The following is a 6228-nucleotide window of genomic DNA, read 5'->3' as shown; positions in this document are numbered from 1 at the left end:
CAATCCACCACAAGGACAATTTTTTGAGAACACAACCCGAAAACAGAGCAATGAACCTTCATGAAAAAACAAAAACCTGTAGAGGTGTTCCATAGACTCACAGAGACCGTGTAAAAGTGGCCAAACAGTGAAGAAATAGTTAAATAGCTGCCCCCCCATAATATCCCCAGCTAAACTCAAGATGACAAGACAAAAGACAAGACAGACAAAAACATTTCCTCCTCCCCCTCCCAAGAGACCGCCGGACTCACCCGAACACGCACCCCAACCCCGCTCAGCCGCACACTGCGGTCTTTACCTTCTCAGCTGCTGCGAACCACAGGTCAATTCCAGCCTGCCCCACCCCAATCACCCGGGCTGTGGATATCTCAAGATAAATCACATCCAATAGAGTTAGGGACCAGTTAATCATTGTAAGCTTCTCAGGCTCCTTCCATCTCATTGCTATTAGCTTCTTCGCTGCTGTGACGCCCGCTAGGACAACCCTTTTCAGTTGTACGGACGCGGGTAGTGTCGTTATATCGTTCAGGAGTAGCGTAACAGCTGTGAATGGGATAGTTAAGCCACACAGATCTGAAAGTTTGTCCGTTATTGACCTCCAGAAGCGGGCCACTGGTGGGCAATCCCAATACATATGCATATAAGTGCCAGTGGCCTTTTGAGAGCACAAAGTGCACCGAGAGTCGGTTATCAGTCCCATAGCATATAGCTTCCTAGGTGTAAGATAGGTCCTATGAATATAATTAAAATTAATTTGCTGGTGATTGGGGTTGCGGGAAGATAATGCCACATTTGCCCAAACATCATCCCAGTCAAACTCGGGGTCCAACTCCGGGATATCCACACGCCAGATTGTATCCAATGATAAATTTTTATACGTGGATTGAATTAAGAGCGTATAAAAGTCGGAGACAAACCCTCTGGATGTCGTCCTGTCCACTATGAGCCTGAGGAAGGGGTGTGGGTGCAAGACTTGAGCCCACGGTACGCCATGCGCCCTCAGTGCTGACCTTAGTTGAAGGTAAAGAAAGAAGGACTCGCCGGGAAGATCATAAAATTCTCTTAAGTCCTGAAACGCACGGAGGCCGTTCTTATCATAAATATCCTCCAGAATACTCTGATTGAAAACGTTATTAACAGATTGCAGAATGGGTAAAACTCAGGGCTCTGTGAGCAACGGAAGGAACTGAGCTAGTATGAACGCGTGCTACGTTCGGGTAAATAATAGGCTGATGTTATTGAACGTGTAACACTAACTATATAACGTTAATGCCACAAAACGAATGCCTTGTTAATCATAAGTAGTAACTTTGATGCAGTAGCTTGTGTGTGTGTGTGTGGGGGGGACTGGGGACGGCGTTGTGCAGGTCGTGAGTGAACTTTTTTTGTCTTGACGCGACACAAATTGATGGATATTTATCGGCTACTGCCATCGCCACATTTGAGCTTATCGGCCGATACCGATTGCAGTCAACAAGGCACTTATCGGCCGATACCGATACCCGACCGATACATCGGTGCACCCCTACTAACGGCGTTAGTTTTTTCAGTAACGAGTAATCTAACGGATTACTCTTCCAATCTTAATAACGCCGTTACCGTTACTGCAAAAAAATGCGGCGCGTTACTATGAATGAACCTGTTTCTTTCATCAGACAGATCTCTGTGCTGAGAGGCAATATGTTCTTCTTTGTTTAGTGGGCAGTGCGCGAGACAAGCATACATGCTGACGATTGGCTGAGGTTGAGTAAAATGTCATGGTAAGCCAATCAGAGGTAGAGGTGGGCGGGTGCCTCCAGAGTCTGACACACAGCCACCACCCGAGCGACTCAGTCAGCGTGAGACCGCGGTCCGTGTAGTGTACGTTTTGAGCCCAATTAATCCAAAACGAATCAAACGAACAACACAAGCGCCTTATCAACAGTGCTGCACTTCCTGGTTTAATAGCACAGTCTGGTGCGCAGAGATATATATATATCTGTATGTCATGCATGTCTTAAATGTCATGATTAGATTAGTTTAGATGATTCGATTAGATTCTTATATCTGTATGTTGTGTATGTCATAAATGTCATGAATTGAAAATGGGGGACCCTGATGTAAACAAGACGAAAGTCTTAGGTCTGCATCCCCTTAAAATTGTGTGTATTGAGCCGTAATGTATTGTACCCATTCTGCAATCTGTTAATTCAAATGTTCAATCAATCAGTATATATTTGTTATTTATTTTTGGTATAGTGCTTAACACTTTGAATGCCCAGCAGGGGGCGCACATTTAGTGCTTGAATGCCCAGCACCACTTCAATGTTAACGTTAATATCGTCTAATCTATGTTTTAAATTATGTGTCTAATCTGCCCGTCGCATTATCAATGACCCATTTCCAGTCAACATTGTCGAAGCGGATTGTTTTTTTATCGGTTCATTTCCGTTTTATATCATTTTGAAAAGCCCTCGTTTTCAAGAAGAAGAAAAAAAGAATCCCTGCTAAACGCTGATGTACTGTAATATTCTAGAACGTTGTCATTGTTCGGCCTATTTATGAATCGTTTTCAAATAAACGCTAGATTATCGATAGTATATGTGTACATATGCATGCTGGTGCCGCAAGCTGTAAATCGATTCTCTTATTTCCTGATCACTCGCAGTCAAAACAGCCATATCACATATAGGGGGAAAGCTTATATCTCTGTGAAAAAAGGTCTGATTATCCTAATACTGGTAAAATAGATTCCTTACCTGAGATCAGATGGTATCCAAATGGATTTTTCCAATTCCTGATCGACCATTCCAAAAATCAATCCATTTATTGATCCACCGCGTATACAGTAAAACACATAATCCCTGCTGCTCTGATGGTCCAGCAAGAAGCTGATCGGCCCTGGTTGCTTGCGTGAGAAGTAAAATGTGGAGTCCGGGTGTTTTTTCCCCATGCATTTTCATTGAATCCAATCCAAACGGGTGAATTACCATCTGGGAGACGATAGGGGGCGCTTTTTTCACATCTGAGCGCCTGGCGGGGCAGGATTACCAACGGTAGACTCGGTTGATGAAATATGAATTCAGATCGCTAAAACACGTCAGAACTTGTTTGTCAAAAGTAAATGTTGAAGCTTAAAACAGATTTTGAATATTACAGGCATCATGCATTTTCCCAATCCCTGCTAACGTTAGCTAGCATTTATCGATAACATTACATTAGCTATGTGAAAACTAGGTCATGCTAGCTAGCCAAACAACACTCACGCTTACAGGTCATGTGCAGCCAATGCTGAAGACAGGTTGTTCAATCAACTTACCATAAAACTTAAATGCAGTGAGGTGAGTTTGTCTTCTTGAAGTTGTTCTGCAGTGCACCCGGCTTCTCAGTCGTTGTTGCACTTGCAAATTACAATCAGCACTGGAGTTGTCTCGGGTTGCTTCTTGAAGCAGTCAAAATGCGCTCCTTGGCTACAATGGTTGTCAATCATTTCGCCATCAGCTGTGACTGGTCGGTTCAGAAGAACCCACGTTGAACTTGAGAGGTTATGTATCCTTCCGCACCGGCAAATTATAGTCCCCTAACTAACCAGAGTGCTACGGACTGGTTTAAATTTGCATCAGCTTGCACCAATATTGGCAGGGGCACATACATTTAGTCATTTAGCTGACGCTTTTATCCAAATCGACTTACAAGTTCTGTACGACAAGTCATCAGGAAGGGCACAACTCTATCAGCTGAGTAACAATGTTCATCAAAGTGTTGAGTGCTAAAGTGTAGGTTAGTATATTAGGGCAAGTGCATGACAGTAAGGTTAGTTAGGGTTAGATTTTTTTTATAAAAGATATATTTTCTTTTAAAGAAATAAAAAGAAAGGGGGGCACATCAGGTGCACCTCAGATTTCAGCAGGGGCACGTGCCCCTGGTGCCCCAGTTGTAAAATCGCCCCTGGCCTTCAGTAGGCTACCTTATGTTTTTATTTACTTTTAAAAGCTCATCAGTCATCCGTTTTCAGTCGAGGTATTATTTGATTGCATCCAATTTTAAATGGATTATTGCTAATTCACCATACCTACTCTGAAACCGTGGAAATTATTGTTTTTTGTGCAAGATAAGTCAAAGCTACGGTAGAAAGAGATGCTGAGGTGAGAGATGTTTTCTGTGTGTTGCTTGTTTGTGTGTGTGTGTGTGTGTGTGTTTTTGTGTGTTTGTGTGTGTGTGTGTTTTTTGTGTGTGCGTGCGTGTGTGTGTGTGTGTGTGTGTGTGTGTGTGTGTGTGTGTGTGTGTGTGTTAGGGCCAGTGGTGCAGTGGCAAATTGACAGTAGGTCAAACGCTCCACGCGCGTGCGCGCGCATGTGCACGCGCATGCACAGTTTTTTTGGCACAGATTTTTTTTTTTTTTTGCTGCATACTTATAAAAAAAAAATTTTAAAGATGTTTTTTTTTTACAAACCGCTTGAATCATAGCCACGTTAATAATGCTTGTAATAAACCAAACCGTTTGTAAATCCGTCAATATTTCAGCGAGTTATGAGTATTTTTGTCTGTGCAGCTCACTCACTCTCACTCAAGGCTAACTGGAGCAAGATGGCGGCCGTTCAGTGACGTCCCTCTCCATTGGCCGGCAGCGCGGGCAAGCTATCTAGTGTTCTATATATATCTATGCCTTAAAGTGTTGCGGTCCTGAGAGTGTTGGTGCTCTCGTCCTGCAGCTGGATACTATTGCCTCACAGCGCGGCCGTCAGCGCGCGGCCCAGAGAGCGCCGCTGGCTCTGCGGCTCTGCAGCTGCATGCTTCTCCGGGAGTCCGGTTGGATAATGCCATGTAAAAAGTCGCATGCCTGACATATCGGCATGTAACTCGAGAACCGAGGCACGGATTTTGGCGATCCAGATGGCATTCGAACGGCAACGAATAGCGCTTTATTCTGTAATTTATATGTTCGGCGAAAAATGCAGCCCCGAGCCTTCAGATGCTCGCAAAGGGCCGTGAAACTGAAACTGAAACTGAAAAACAGTGAAACCCCGGACATTTCGATGAATTAATAACCCCCCCGGACGCCCCGGACAGGGCGTGAAAAGAGGACATGTCCGGGCAAAAGAGGACGTTTGGTCAGCCTACTCTACCTGTGCTTTTGTTATGTAAAAACGGTGGCCGCGCCGAGCCGGTACTTAGTTACAACGAATGGGAACAGCGGATTTTTGTGTGCGTGACTGCGTGTACACGCGGGAACATTTCCGTGCGCGATTGCGCGTACTTCAGCCTCAGTGAGCGAGGTATAACGCCGTTATACCGAGTTATACCAGCACTGCAACACTGGTTAGGGCTGACCTTCGAAGCTTTTTTTGGCAATCGAAGCTTCGGGGCCGAGCTTCGATTTTAATTCGAAGCTTCGAAAAAAAAAAAAAATATATTTTTATTTTTTATTTTTTTATCTTATGTTGTGGGACTTGTACAGCACTTTCGTAAACGTTGTTGTTTTTAAATGTGCTCTATAAATAAAGTGGGTTGGATTAATTAATTAAGTAGCCCCTTTCGTGACTGACGCATCCAACAAGGTTTCACTCGGCTGTGTGATTTAATTCAAGGTGGATCGCTGTTGTCGTTTGAACAACTTCAGATTTCATGGGAACTACCAATCCCCCAAATCAAGAATGTTTAAGATGAATGAAGTAAGATTTTGATTATTTGAAATATGGCCTGTGTAGACTAAACTATGCACAGAATTATGTCAGTCTACAAGGTCCGGATTCTACATGGTCCAGCAATGTAGACCTTGTAGACTCCACTACAGACCAATTATCAGTGAATGTTCATGCATTTTTAAGAAGGGCAACTTCCACAAAAAAACAAAGAACTCACCAAAACATCTCAGTAGCACCTTATCTAAATGTTATATTTCATATATGGAGATTCATATTTATTTATGTATTGCATGCATTTCTACATTTTATTTCCTATTTTGTTTATTCATCCCAGTATCTTTCTTTCTTATGTGTGGAATTCTACAAGGTGCGCGCACACACACACACACACACACACACCTACACACACACCTACACACACACACACACACACACACACACACACACACACACACACACACACACACACACACACACACACACACACACACACACACACACTCATTTAGCTGACGCTTTTATCCAAAGCGACTTACAAGTTCTGTACGACAAGACAGCAAGAAGGGTACAACTCTATCAGCTGAGTAACAATGTTCATCAAAGT

Source organism: Notolepis coatsorum (genome assembly GCF_963971535.1).
Source record: "Notolepis coatsorum genome assembly, chromosome: 10".
NCBI classification, from domain to species: Eukaryota; Metazoa; Chordata; class Actinopteri; order Aulopiformes; family Paralepididae; genus Notolepis; species Notolepis coatsorum.
Note: the sequence above shows the minus strand (reverse complement) of the source record.